The sequence below is a fragment of the Trachemys scripta genome, chromosome 8 (assembly GCF_013100865.1).
Source record: "Trachemys scripta elegans isolate TJP31775 chromosome 8, CAS_Tse_1.0, whole genome shotgun sequence".
Taxonomy (NCBI): domain Eukaryota; kingdom Metazoa; phylum Chordata; order Testudines; family Emydidae; genus Trachemys; species Trachemys scripta.
The window spans coordinates 58305554-58321059 of NC_048305.1; the positions used below are offsets into that span (position 1 = coordinate 58305554).

General features: G+C 42.0%; 1 long non-coding RNA gene across 1 annotated transcript in view; it reads right to left on the reverse strand.

Moving 5' to 3' along the window:
* LOC117882054 overlaps positions 1-13506 on the reverse strand; it is a 50489-nt gene extending 36983 nt beyond the window's left edge. The window contains exon 1 of the long non-coding RNA XR_004646927.1: positions 13185-13506. This is a non-coding gene — a long non-coding RNA (uncharacterized LOC117882054). The remainder of the gene's footprint in view (positions 1-13184) is intronic.
* Positions 13507-15506: the final 2000 nt, after the last annotated feature.

Consider the following 15506-nt stretch of genomic DNA (forward strand, 5'->3'; position numbering starts at 1 on the left):
GCCAACCCTGCGTACCCTTTGGATTACCATGGCTTCCTGGAAATCAAATTCTGTTGCCCAGCCATGTGTGATGTGTCACCATACTGTGCTGTCTGCTGTGAATTGCTTGATTCACTGTGAAAGAGTCTCCCTTTTATTCTCAGAAATGTATCTTCTTAAATTTTACTCTCCCTTTTTATCTCCCCTGCAGGTGCAAATGTTTCTATGCTCCCTGTATCATCTCCGTCCCTGAGGTTATCGCGGATTAGAAGGCGAAAAAAACGCACTCGTGATGACATGTTTTCCGAGCTCTTGCAGTCCTCCCGCATTGATAGGACACAGGTGAATGCATGGAGGCATTCGATGGCAGAAGCCAAGAAAGCATTCAGTGAATGTGATCATAACACGCAGAAGGAGATGCTGAGGCTAATGGGGGAGCAAACGGACATGCTCAGGCATCTGGTGGAGCTGCAGGAAATGCAACAAGAGCACAGACTCTCGCTGCTTCCATTTTATAACTGCCTGCCCTCCTCCCCAAGTTCCATATCCTCCTCACCCAGACACCCAAGAACGAGGGGGGGGGGGAGGCTCCGGGCACTCAGCAACTCCACTTCATAGGATGGCCCAAGCAACAGAAGGCTGTCATTCAAACAGTTTTGATTTGTAGTGTGGCTACAATAAGCAATGTGGCCTTGTCCTACCCTTCTCCCCCACCCCACCCGGGGTATCTTGTCAGTGATCTCACTTTTTTTTTAATAAATAAAGAATGCATGGATTCAAAACAATAGGGACTTTATTTACTTTGCCAGCTGTGGTCGAAGGGGGGAGGGTGAGGAAGATTGGCTTACAGGGAAGTAAATTCAACAAAGCGGGGGGGGGGGGTTGCATCAAGGAGGAACACACACAACTGTCACACTGTAGCCTGGCCAGTCATGAAACTGTTTTCAAGCCTCTCTGATGTGCAGTGTGCCTAGCTGTGCTCTTCTAATCGCCCTGGTGTTTGGCTGTCCAAAATTGGCAGCCAAGTGATTTACCTCAACCTCCCACCCTGCCAAAAACATCTCCCCCTTACTCTCACAGATATTATGGAGCACACAGCAAGCAACAATAACAATGGGAATATTGGTTACGCTGAGGTCTAACCCTAGTCAGAAAACAGTGCCAGCAAGCTTTTAAACAGCCAAAGACACATTCTGCCACCATTCTGCACTTGCTTAGCCTATAGTTGAACTGCCCCTTACTACTGTCCAGGCTGCCTGTGTAGGGCTTCAGGAACCATGGGAGCAAGGGGTAGTCTGGGTCCCCAAGGATAACTATTGGCATTTCAATATCCCCATTGGTAATTTTCTGGTCTGGGAAGTAAGTCCTTTCTCGCAGCTGTTCGAACAGCCCAGAGTTCCTAAAGATGCGAGCGTCATGCACCTTTCCCGGCCATCCCACGTTGATGTTGGTGAAACATCCATTGTGATCCACCAGTGCCTGTAGAACCATTGAGAAATAGCCCTTGCTGTTTATGTCATGGTTGGCAAGGTGGTCCGGTGCCAAAATAGGGATATGCATTCCCTCTATCGCCCCACCACAGTTAGGGAACCCCATTGTAGCAAAGCCATCCACTATGACCAGCACATTTCCCAGAGACACTACCCTTGCTAGCAGAGCCGTAACTAGGTATTTTTGCGCCCAAGGCATGGATATAAAATTGCGCTCTCCCCCAGGGCCGGCTATTTGGCAGCGGGTTCCTCAGTCCCTCTCGGAGGGAAGGGTCTGCCGCCGAATTGCCGCCGAAGAATGAATGAAGCGGCAGCGGTAGAGCCTGTCTGTGATTTTGGGGGGTCTAACTCATGATTTTTGACTGTTTGGGCTAGTAATGTTGCTTCCAAGTTGGCCTTTGGTTCCAGTCCAGTTCCAATCCAGAGAGGGACTCACAGGTTAAGAGAGGAGGGAGGTACTGGATATCAGCATGTGTCCTGAGAATGCTGGGAGTTCAGGTTTGCAGGGCAGGATCAGGGGTGGCAGGTTTGTAGAAATTCCGGTGGTGACCAGAATCCCGCCCCCCTCCCCCGCCCAAGGCTCTGGGAGGGAGTTTGAGTGAGGGAAGAGGTCTGGGGTGCAGGCCCTAGGCTGGGGCAGGGGATTGGGGTGCAGGTTCTGGGAGGGAGTTTGGGGATGGGAGAGGTGCAGAGGGATGGCATGCAGGGGTGAGGGCTGTGGGTTGTGGCTGCAGATGAGGGGTTTGCAGTGTGGGAGGGGCTCAGGGTGAGAGTGGGGGTGAGGGCTCTGTCGGGGGATGGTAATGGGAGGTTTGGGGTGTGGGAGGGGCTCAAGGCAAGAGTAGGAGTGTGGCAGGGTAAGGGCTCTGGCTGGGGCTGGGAATGGGAGGTTTGGGGTGTGGGAGGGGCTCAAGGCTGGGGCAGAGGGTTGGGGTGTGGGGGGATGAGGGCTCTGGCTGGGACTGGGGATAAGGTGTTTGGGGTGCTGGAGGGGCTCAGGGCTCGGGCAGAGGGTTGAGGGTATGGTGGGGAGGTGAAAGCTCTGACTGGGGGTGTGGGCTCTGGGGTGGGGCAGGGCTGGGGATGAGTTTGGGGTGCAGGCAGGCTGCTCCGGGACAGGGGCCAGAGAGGAGGACTCCCCCCAGCCCTTTCCCTGCTGGCAACAGCAAGCTCTGGGGGAGGAACCCCCCTTTCCTGCTCCCCCAGCAGCACACTCACCCACCACTGTCACTGCATATGCTCCCAGTGCTCCTCTCAGGTCCAGGAATCACCCACCCTCCCCCAGGGTGGGTGCCAGGGGGCGCTGCGTGTGCCTCCTCCCCTGCTGTTGCCCCTGACTGTAGCTTCACTGGGGGTGAGGTCTGGGGCTGCCTCCTTGCCCAGCATAGGGCAGGAGTGATGACCACTTTCTGCGCCACCCCGGCTTTGTGTGGCCAAGGCAAGTGCCTCACTCGCCACACCCACGGCACTGCTTGCTAGCAGAAAGTTACTGATTGCCTTGGCTACTTGGATTACAGCCGCTCCCCAGTAGATTTGCCCACTGCAAATTGATTCCCGACTGACCGTTAGCAGTCAGGCATTGCAAGCTTCCTCAGGGCTATCACATTCGCTTCTCAACTGTCAGGGCAAGTCTCATCTTGGTATTCCTGCACTTCAGGGCATGGGAAAGCAACTCACAAAGTTCCATGAAAGTGGCATTATGCATGCGAAAGTTTCGCAGCCACTGGGAATCATCCCATATATGCAACACTATGCGGTCCCACCAGTCGGTACTTGTTTGCCGGGCCCAGAATCGGCGTTCCACTATATCAACCTGCCCCACTACCACCATGATGTCCCAATTGCCACATCCCATGCTTTTAGGAATGTCTGTGTCCATGTCCTCCTCACAACTGTTGTCGTGCTGGCGTCTCCTAGCTAGGTTCTGCACATACTGCAGGATAATGCATGAGGTGTTTACAATGCTCACAACAGCAGCGGTGAGCTGAGTGGGCTCCATGCTTGCCATGCTATGGCGTCTGGACGGGTAACCCAGGAAAAAAGGCGCAAAACGATTGTTTGCCATTGCTTTCAAGGAGGGAGGGGAGACTGATGACATGTACCCAAAACCACCCGTTACAATGTTTTTGCCCCATCAGGCATTGGGAGCTTAACCCAGAATTGCAATGGGCAGCAGGAACTGTGGGATAGCTACCCACAGTGCTCCACTCTGTGAGTCAATGCTAGCTACAGTATTGAGGATGCACTCGTGCGCTTAGTGGGGACATACATGATCAACTGTATAAAATCACTTTCTAAAGATCCACTTCTATAAAATCAACCCAATTTCGTAGTGTTGACATACCCTTAGATGCTAGCTGTCTGTCACTATAACTAGTAATTCAGAGATCAAAAGGGAATAATAACATTTCGATGAATGTTGGGTAAAGTAATGTCATTGTCTATAAGTCTCTTTGAAGTTTGTGATAGACTGGCTAATGAATAAATTGTCCTATGTTAATTTGTAACTAATTACTGGTGGTGTTTAGGAAACAGAAGGTTACATCAAAAGCCTATTGTTTACCCAGGACTGTGTGGTTAAGTGGATACTAGAATACTGTATAAAAGAGCTTTTGGTCCTGTTTCTGTCATCTCAGAACTGCTTTATGCTTCAACAGGGGAAGCTTAAGACACCAGATTGGGATCCCAGTGCTGACTGGTCTGCCCTGAATATGATATTGGACATTGGACTATAACCTATAAACTATTTCTGAAAGAACTCTTTGCAAATGCAAAGCTCACCATCTCTGCTATGTATCTGAAGCTCAAGAATTAAAGTCATGTCTGTTTGTATATTGATCTTTGGCCATACTCTCTCTTTTCTTTTTTAATACATTTTAGTTTAGTTAATAAGAATTGGCTGTATACGTGTATTTGGGTAAGATCTGGAATATTCATTAACCTGGGAGGTAATGTGTCCAATCCTTTTGGACTGGTAGAAACTGTTATTTTATATGATGAAATAAGATTTACAGGAATCTTTATCATATTTGACTTGGGTACCTGGATGGAGGCCTGAGGCTGAGTACTTTAAGGGAACTGTGTTATTGACCCCTGAATAACCAGTGAGGTAATTAAGAAGCTGTTTTATGCTGGCTTGGTAAATCTAAGTACTGAATCATCCACCAGCTCTGGGGTTTGTCTGCCCCATTCTTTGCAGTTCACCTTAATTGAGTGACCTCAGCTGGTCCCCACTGGGACTCCGTTCACAATCATATTTGAAGTAAAATGTATAGTATGGTTTTCCACGATTGAGGCATCATTAGATGCATACATCTCATTTTAAAACTATCTGTCTTCATTGAGTATTTTGGCCTAAGAATTACCCTCAATGGTGACTAAACTGCTGAGGAACCTTAGTGATATGAGAGATGACTCTGCCAAGAGACACCCTCTTCCCAATGTGTGCAGATGAGCCATTATAGTCCCATATTGTCAAGATTTCCCCCCATCCGTGAAGCAGAGGACAGACTTTGTAGTTATGTCTACATTAGCACTTTTATCGGTGTACCTTATGTTGCTCAGGGGTGTGAAAAAATACCCCTCTCAATGACATAAGTTACACTGATAGAGGCACAAGTGTGTTTAGGTGTGACCTGGTTCATCTGATCCTTATCTTTTCCATAGTTTCTCCTTCTGGTCTCATATTTTCCAGAGAATATTCCTTATTCTGTATCTTTTATGGGACTGATGGAAGTCAGAAATCCACTCATTCTTTCGAGATCACTGTGAGTTCCAGACTCCCAAAACACACATCATCTTGGAAGGAAGGGAACCACTTCTTTCCTTGATTGTGTCTTGTCTCCATCTGACCTCTCTCTGTCACCATAATTCCCTGCTGCTGCTCTTCAAGATGCAAAACCTGTAAGCTGCTGTTATCGTGGCAATCATTTGAGGTCATTATGAATTATTGTGTTCCAGACCTGAAGGTCTTCATTGCATCATGAGACTGAACATTTCCATGTGATTGTGTTATGATATTGAATCCTTGTTAAGAAAGTTATGCCTTCATGGATCATTTTAAAGTACGGTTACTTAAACCTACCAATCAATTCATTATGCAATAGGATGCAGTGTATATATTACTTTTCTTAAATTATGCAGAAGTCTCCAGTGACCTACTGCTCAGGGTTCCCAGACATGTATGGTGCAAGACTAGCAAAATCTGTGCTCAGTTTCATTGTATAGAGGAAGATAGTTTCCCTTCTTATAACAAATGCTGATGCTCTCTGGGTTGCACTGTGATTTTGCACTTTAAAAAGTACAGTACTGAGCCAGACAGGGGAAAATTTAAGTGAAAAAGTTCCTAATGCAGTCTAGCTATGACGTGATTACAGCTAGGATAAATATATTAGTTCTCCACATATTACACTAGAGGTCATACAACATCTAATTTATTTCCTTGACTTTCACATTTCACACTCCCCTGAATGTAATTTCTTTCAATTTTCCCTGCTGTCGGTAATTGGCGTGCTACACATCTCTTTTCTCCAGTCTGATTATACTGGCACTTCATTCTGTGTATCTATTAAGAATCAAGGATCAAACTCCACCCCCAAGGCCTGGTTTCCTTTTCTCTCGCTATAATACTTGTCCATTTGTTAAGGGCATGACGTTGTCATATATTTCACATTTTGAAAGGTAAATACTTTCCAAAGGAAGAAAGCCAAGTCTTAAGTCAGCGGCTGATACTGTCTTTCAGAATTGGCATCGTCTCTCAATTTGTGCCTCCCCACATGTTGTGCTGCAGTGTTTTGAGGATGTCAAGTATCAGGGGGTAGCCGTGTTAGTCGGTATCTACAAAAACAACAAGGAGTCTGGTGGCACCTTAAAGACTAACAGATTTATTTGGGCATAAGCTTTCGTGGGTAAAAATCGCACTTCTTCGGATGCATCCCACTTCTTCGTTTTTTACCCACGAAAGCTTATGCCCAAATAAATCTGTTAGTCTTTAAGGTGCCACCAGACTCCTTGTTGTTTTGAGAATGGTCTTCTTTAAATTGGGCAGTATCTTGACTGCATCTTGCAAAGTCTCTAAATTACACTGATGCTGAAATGTGAAGTTTCCATTATTCTGTTAATGGTTCTAAGGGGGAAAGGACAGATTAAAGAGAATAAGAATTCATTCTTGTTGTCAAGATCCCACATTCTTGTCACTCTATTTTATTATGTTAGTGATCCAGGGCCTGAGTTGCACCAGTTTTATGCCTGTGAAACTCAGTTGAGTTCAGGGGAGATTTACTGGCATAAAACTGGAGTAGATTAGCAGGCCCTTAGACTTTTGAATAAGAACTGTGCCTTGCCTGATAACAGTGCTAATCTAATCTGTGCCTAGCTGCCTGCATCCCAAGGGACCTTTTCAGGCAGCCAGGGGTCACTGAAGTGAAGTAGCACTCTAGCCACACCCATTGTCACTTAACCACATCTCTTGCACTAGGGCCTGTAAATGTGTGATGTAGAGCCTCTAAGCAAATTCTCTGCCAGCCGGGGTTTCTCCCAATGCTGGGTAAAATCACAAAATGACCAAAAAAGTTAGATTTACAATCCATATTGGGGCTGAGGATCAGATTCAGAATCTCAAACTGGCACAACATGCACAATTCTTCTTCGATCTCCAGTTTTCCTTTTGTATTATGTACAAGGTTTGTTGTCAAAAACAGTCTTTGCTTCTGGTGAAAATTTGCCCCAGCAAAACCAATGTCTCACCTGTTTGAAAGTTTTCAGAAGCCAAACTTCACCATTTGGAATGGAAGTTGAAATCCTTCCTTTTTTTTTTTTTTTGGTGCGCCAAATAAAGGATGCTCTAATCAGCTGTGGTTGCTTTTTTAATCATCAATAATTTATCACATCTGCTTATGTCATAAATATTGCTGGAGTGACATAGAAAAATAATTAGATCTGAATATAAAAATGCCTGCTAATTTCCTAGTAATTATTACTTCCATAAACATAAGACTGGTATAAATAGAGTAAAAGGTAAGAGGAAGTACTGTTTGCTGTATAAGGGTCTGCATTTTAACCCTACAATTCAGCCCAAACATGCATGGCTCGGAAGCTGGGCAGGAACCAGATTGTGGCTGTGATAGTCACTTTCTAGTTACTGCTGCTTCTTTGCTTGGGGAGAGGAGAGAAGAAAGTAATCTTTTCCTTTTACTGGTATAGATTATTTTCTCCCGTGCATTGGAGGGTGGGGATAAAGCCAAAGCTCCACTCACTGCCTCCCCCACTTGCCTATACTCCACTCACCAGCACAGGTGAGGGAATCGCAGCTGTCTTGGCAGCTGCTTTTTCCCTACGTGGACTCCAGCCATATGTAGTCCACTCAGAAGCATAAGGGAACTTATTCCTCTTTGCAGGAGCATGTAACACAGCTCTGCGCTGAGCTCAGAGTGAATATTTTGCTCAGCACATGACACCACTATCCCCTCTATTTTACATTAAAATCTCCTTATTCCCATTCTCAAACAGAAGACTGTTAAGCACATACTGAACTGGTGACATGCAAATAAAATATACATTTTAATTTATTAAGCAAACCAACAGAACTTTCAGGCCTTGTGTCAGTGGTTGATAGCGTAGTAGAGGTGTTCATCAATATGATACTAGAGTTCACTACATTATCATTGTAAAATATCACAGCAATTTTAGAAGTATCTCCTGTTGCCTACCAGGGAGAACAGATCACTTAAATTAGTCCCACAGTGTAATGAAATCTCATTACATGTTGTTATATAATATATTATCTATAAATCAGTCCAACCAAATCAATATTATGTTATTTTTCTATGAGGAAATAAAATTGGGTTCCTTCTCTTAATCATGCTTTTGAATTGTTATTTGGGCAAAAATGAGTAAAGGATATGGTTCCGCAAAACGTCAGAGTTTTCAACCTTAGAACAATACGGCTATGTTAAAGAAGCAAGACAGATGACTGCCAACACTGTATGGGGAACCTAACATGTAAATTATGTAGGAAAATAGATGGAAAGTTTCTACACTCTTGCATTGTATGAAGTCATATAGTGGTGGTCATTCCATTTCTTTATTTTATATTTTAACATAAATAGTACGGTGAATCCAGTACAAATGACTTATGGGAAATATTTTTCAACAGTTCACTGTAAAACTAAAGACTCAACTTTTCACTACCAAAATCATTCCTGGGTGTAACTCCAAATCCTACCAATGGAATTACCCTGGAAGTGGAGATATACACCTAACTCATAGAACTGGAAGGGACCCTGAAAGGTCATTGAGTCCAGCCCCCTACCTTCATTAGCAGGACTAAGTACTGATTTTTGCCCCAGACCCCTAAGTGACCCCCTCAAGGATTGAGAGAACAAAGAGGGACCAATGATGGAAGCTGGGAGGCAGTGGAAGGATGTTTACCATATTTCTGCCAAGCTTGGCATTTTTGCCATTATATAATGTTGGGACTCTGACCCAGGCTCACTGTAGCCTGCATACCCCTTATGCCATACATAGTCTTTCATGGTTCTTGCTATTGTAAATTAACCTTTTGATATTGGGAATTTGAGTTTCAGACAAAGCAGGGGACAAAACCTTAGGATCTAGTCATCAAGAAAACTATCTAGCATTGGTTTCCCTTTACCCAGAAACTGGGCTTCAGCCACCTCCATAGCACCATTTCCTATGCCTGGGATTACCCTCATTCCAGTGAAGTGTCGAGTTGGGGAAGAAAGCATTTCTGCCCTTGTCTCATTCCCCTAGTCTGCTCTACCAGTATCTTGTTGCCATGTGTGTGTTGACCAGGCAATATAGGGGGAAGAGACAAACATTTTACCAGTGGGTTTCACAGATATTTGGGGATAGCAGAGGAATGTTGAGACTCAAGAATTTTGGATTCAGTTCCAGGTTCTGAAGGGGAGTGTGGTCTAGTGGGACAAATTCCTTCTGCCCTCTTCACCCCCAAGTCTCATGCCTCCTGCCCACATCCCTTCCAACATATTCCTATGCTAGTCCTGTCTCTTTCCCTCCAACCATTTTGGTGCTTCATCCCAGTCTCTCCCATCCCACCCCTCAACCCAATGCTCCTCATCCCAGTCCTAGTCTCCTCACCTAGCTAATCCCAGGCTCCTCTCTTATGGTTAGTACCAACATTGTCCATTTCCAGAACACCTTCAATCTGAGGATTTCGAAGCAATGTATAAACATTGCATTTTTTTCAGTGGAACAATTTTACAGTGGAAAATGCTGTTTTGTGGGAACATGTTGATTAAAAAAAATAAAATAGAAATTTTTTGAAATGATACTAAATTGAAATGGAGTATTCCATTTCAGCTTTCTCAGTTCATTTTAACTCTCTTACTTAATTGTCTTCTGATTTTTTTATTATATATTATCAAAACAAAATGTTTCAATAAGGTAGTTTTGATGTTTCCAAATAATTTTTTGCAGAATTTCCATTCTACAAAACAAAACAAAAAAAAAACAGTTTGGCATGTAAATACATTTTGAAAAGTCCAAATTCCCCACATGACAGAAATTCCATTTTACAACCAAGTTCTACTTAAGTGATTTGTCCATGTTCATGCAGAAGTTTGAATAAGAGCTCATTTTGATATGTGTATTTTTTTATTTATTTTATATTGTTTCAACTGTATCAGGAAACCAGGCAGGAGAGAAGTTGGGGGAAAACCCCTACAGTAAAACACACAAAGACAGAGTAGCTTTAGGAAAATCTTATTTTCCTTATTCTAACACTTTCTTCCAACATTGAAAATAAACTGTATCTCTTTCTGTGATTATTTGTTATTGTCACATGGAAAAATTGGGACTAGAAACTAGGTTGCCTGTCTCCCAGCCTCATCACTTAATGACAAGACCATGTTTCAACTGTTATAAATCATAGTGCTATTGTTAAAGAAGTGGGTCCTGATTCACTACTCCAGTTTTATGTTGGTGTAACTCTATTGATTTCAATGTCCTTAAGCAGACATAAAACGAAAATAATGTGGTGGTGAATCAAGCCGTCGGTATATACAGGATAGTAAAAATGTCTCTAGGGAAACAGCTTTACAAAAAAAATTATAAATAGGCAGTCCAACCAACCATTCCATATAGGACTATAACTATGCATGATCCATGGCAGACTGCTTTCATCACTGTCAAGGAGAGTTGTATATATATGTCTGAATCCAGGGCAGAGTATACTTCACAGAGATCACATTCTATTTTGCTTCTTTAACTTTTCTTTAACATTGCTGATGAATCTGATGTGCAAAACAAGAATAAATAAATAGTTTATCCCTTCGGTCACAAGGTAACTCCTAGAATCCAAATTCATTCCTGGGGTGACTCCAGATGATGCCAATGTAGTTACCCTGGAGTGAATTTAACACATTAAGGCTTGTCCAGTTTGTAAAGAATTTGGGGAAGCCACCAAGAGGCCCTCTGCTGGAATCTGGGAGGCAGTGAATCAATCTGGGCATCTAAGGTGATGCAAAGATATAATTAGGAGTAATGGGACACTGAATAAGTGCTAAATAATATATTAATGGTTTATTGTAACTTTGCCTTGGGAAAAAAGTTCAAAATATCAAGAAAATCTTTCTCATATTCTGGTCTATTTGATGATTCAATAATATCCAGCGGAAATGATGGAAGCCCCATTACTTGAGACATTTAGAACTAGCCTGGACTAAGCACCAAAAAATGGACCATGGCAGGATCTCTTCCATCTCAAAGTGTTCTCATTTAAAAAATATTCACCTTACGCAACAGACACGTTTGCTAATCATGTTGTCAATTAGTGTATTAATTTGCCACCTCTGGTGTTCACTGTATTGATATAAGAATTTGATGATGATTCATTTCATAAAGTATAATTGTGTACAGGATGTAATCTAGACTCAACTGTAAAATCTCTCTTTTAGAGCTGTTTGCTTATTTCTTCTTCTCAAGTGAACTGCAATGTATTATGTTACTGAAACAGGGTTTCATTAAGAAATTCCTAAGAGAACACAATAAACTTTCCAAAATAACTACTTAAAGAAGAAGAATAAATATCAGTGTTAATTTCATGAATAGAATCCTACTCTGCATAATGCTATTAGATCAAATAAAATATTAGACACAAAACTAGATTTATACCAAGCTTATTTAGTCCCATTCTATGAGTAATTAATATTATTGATCTCCTCAGCCTGAAAGACTATTAAAGTACAAGCCACACACACATGCTTCTGAGAGAAAATATTGAGTGGGGTGTTTAAAAGTGAGGCAATTTAAAAGGCTACTGGCAAGAGACAGGCATGCAGAGTTAACGAAGTGTGTTCCTTACAATCCATCAGCTATCACAATGCAGCTCTCTGGTGATAAAAATCAATATAGATGCCGTCAGTTACACAACTTTGCTTCATGGGGAACTTTAACCTCAGTATGTCATTGTACAGATATTTAAGCATCAGGCCAAAATGTAGAAAAACTTAATGGGGTTCTGAGCTTGTAAACTCTGCCAAAGGATTTATTTATTCTGCAGTTTTCTTGATTCCAGCGCACATCTCTTTAATGCGCTCATCGCCAGTCTTCTCTTCTACATGGTTAGACACATACTTTGGCCTGAAACTTTCCCAATACATGATAGTTAAATAAATGTTCTGATTTTGATATGGATATGAAAAATGTATAATATTTTGAAGTCTTCTGAGGTAAACTTTTTTTCCTGATTATCCTTCATTATGGCAGATGGTTCTGAACTTTACAATTAATATTGTTTTAAATCATCCCTTTTTCAAATGTGTGAATTTGTGTAGAGCATTGCCCCTGAAATAATATTACCTATGGAAAATGAAATGTTACAGGTTGGCTAAAATGAATTTAAATTGGAATCAGATTAGACTGGCATGCTGCAGCTTAGGTATAAACATATACAAGTAGTTTGGTTTTGTTCTATGTGCTAGCGATGGGTATTATTTTGTAAAACCCACTATACTAATGATCCCAGTCAAAGAAATGTAACTGCTGCCTAGATGAATCATTTAGATCTGAATGTGTTAAACTCAAAGGTGGCTATTCATTCTATTCCCTTTGGGTTAGTATTCCCTAAACCAGAACATACAGACATCAGTAAACAGGCCTCATTATATTTATTTCCACATAGAACAAACCAGAGGAAAATCCAGTATACATGAGATTTCTCACGCTAATGGGCTCTGTTGCTCTCTGATTGTATTGGTAGGGTGAGCATCCCTTACTTTCATACTCCCATCCCACTCCTGCTCCATACCCTTGAAACTGCTTGACCATTTCCTCTTTGCTTCAGGTATGACTTCCCCTAAAATATATCCTGTTTTCCCCAATCACTTCATGCTTCTACTAAAGACATCTTGTTCTCAGAACCTGTCTGCTCCCCGATTATCTCCTAATTCCTCCCTCCAAACAACTCCACTGGCTTCCCTTCAGGTTCTAACTCAAAAAGGTCCTTCTTTTTCAAAATCTTCTATGGAGTTGCCCCATCCTACCACATGGAACTGGCTTCTCTCTGCTCCCCTTCCTATTCCTTCTACTTATGTTGCACTCTTCTCCTCTGCCTCACACGCAGTCTCTCCAATTGTTGTGCAAGAGCCTCCTTTATAGCTCCTGTTGTGTAAAACAGATCTTATCTGCCAGTAGCTCTTTGACTCTTCATACCTTTAATGCACTTCAGGGACTTACCTCATACAGGGCGTTTGGTCACTTTAGGCAGCTGGCAACTCGGGCAGATGGTAGGACAATGGTTGATAAGATCCTTAGCCACATTCTCTCATTTAGGGTGAGTAGGAAAGGTTCTTTCTTTTATTGTAACCTCTTTAGGAGCTCTGCTTGGTCAACAATGCCAGAAGCTATCCAAAGTATTCAGGCCCCAGTCACAGATCTTTCTGTCTGGCATTGCCTCAAGAGCATCCTCCCTGCATCCATTGCCAACACATCATGCATTGCTCCTGCTCACTTCTTTTACATATGTGGAAGTGGAGAAAGGGTAATGGGGAATTTGAACATAGATATCTTAGTTTCTAGGAATAGAGCAAGAGTCAGGATAACAAAGTCAAGCTGACACTGACTCTAATAATGCGAGACTTGAAGGCATGGCCTAGGAGGGTGGAAAGCGAGTGGGAACAGACTGTAAGAGATACTGTTTTGACCTTGTGTTAGATAAGAATGGAATGTAGACTGTGGCAGAAATTAATGAGAAAAGTGAGATATCAGGAAGAAATATGTATAACAAAATGCAGCTGTTGCTCATTATTGTTTGTAACAAAAAGTATAAAAGCTTGCCCTAATTGTTTATCTACTGGAGACCTGCCTAGAGAGGGAACCCCTGCCCGTGTGTACTCTCCCGTGCAAATTGCAATTACTCGTAATAAAGCTGCCTCTGGCTTGTTGCTCCAAACTCAGAGTGAGCACATTGTTTTCTTCCACACATATGAGCACTTCTGGGATCAGAGATAAGGACTAGGACAGTTTACTGTTCAAACACAAATACAAGGACAGCAGGTTATCCTTCGTGTAAATGGAGTAATCTTCCTCACTGAAAGGTCTTGTTAAGTTCCATATGTGACATTTCCCATCATTGAGAATCACTCAATTATTTCCCCCTCAGGGTGGGCAGGAGAAGCCAAAAAGGTATGGATCTGGTTTTTCCTGCCCTTCCCTGTCCTCCCTCCCAGCCCCAAAAGCCCCTATTCAACCAGCTACACTACCCACTTTCAGCTGAAACTGTGATAGGGTAAAATTTAGCCCTCTTTATCAATGAGTGAAGACAATGGGACTGTGACTCAGGTAACCTGCACCCACTGATACCTTCAATTTGTTGTAAATCAACAGGAGTTGCACACCATCCCAAATGAATCCTCCCAGGGTAACCTCTCTTAAACCCATGTAGAGTTTTCAGGTTCTCAGTTCTGCTCTGACGGGTCACCTAATTTTCTGGAGTTTCTCTGCCACAATTATATTTTATTCAATCAAGCTAGAAGCAGCAGCAGTGGTAAGCTGCTACCAAAAAGTTAGCCTTATTAGGACTTAAATGAATTACCTTACATCAAGATTACATGTTTTACATATATACCATACAAATTATTTATGTACAATAAGTCTAACATTCTTATTTATTTGTGCAGTAAAATATAGCCAAAGTGGCTGAGGTGTTTTTTTTCTTTTAATATGAATTATTGGTTATAGAATGAATGCTAATGTGTTACAGTTAATTGTTCTATTTCTTAATAGTGGGGTGAGATTGCTCTGACAATTAAAATATGTTATATCTATCTAAAGTATTTATTTCATTGGCATGATTGGGAAGGGTGAGAGAAGTCAGGAAGTTTATTATATGAAAACTTTTATGTACTGTCTCCTACCATTATAAGTATGTGAAATAATGAGTTTGTGAAATACAAGAGAAGCAATTTTTTTAAAGATTTATTTTTAGAAGTCTCTCTCTTGGGCATGCAGACCCTGCACATACAGATGCTAAATTCAGGATTTAAATTTGAATGTCCTTGTTTCCCATGCTCCAATATTGCTGCTACGGGCAAATTAGAAAAAAAAAAAGCAAAAAAAGCTAGTCAAGCCTCTGTTTTTTTCCTCCAGAATCAGGCTGCTATATCATCAGTATGGCATATTGTTTTGTATATTTTAATGAAACAATTATAGTCTTAGTTTGATTCACTCCAAGATTTGTTCTTTTCTAAAGGGAGTGGGATTGGTCTATTCTCTCTGCTTTCCCATTATGTTTGTCACTAGTAAGAAAAAATATTGTCATTTTCTGTTGTTATAACCTTTTCATAAAAAGTTAACCAACTGTAAATGACTAAAACCTTCTATAAAACATAGCATTGTGATTTACAACTTTGACCATTCTTGCTAGACAAATTGGCTAGACCCACTCAAATGCTGCTGAAGAATTAGCCTTCAAAAGCAGGATTTAAGTGCTTCATCTAGCCAATAAATCCAGCGGACTAAGGACTAGATTCTTAGTTAATCTAAATCACATAGCTCAAA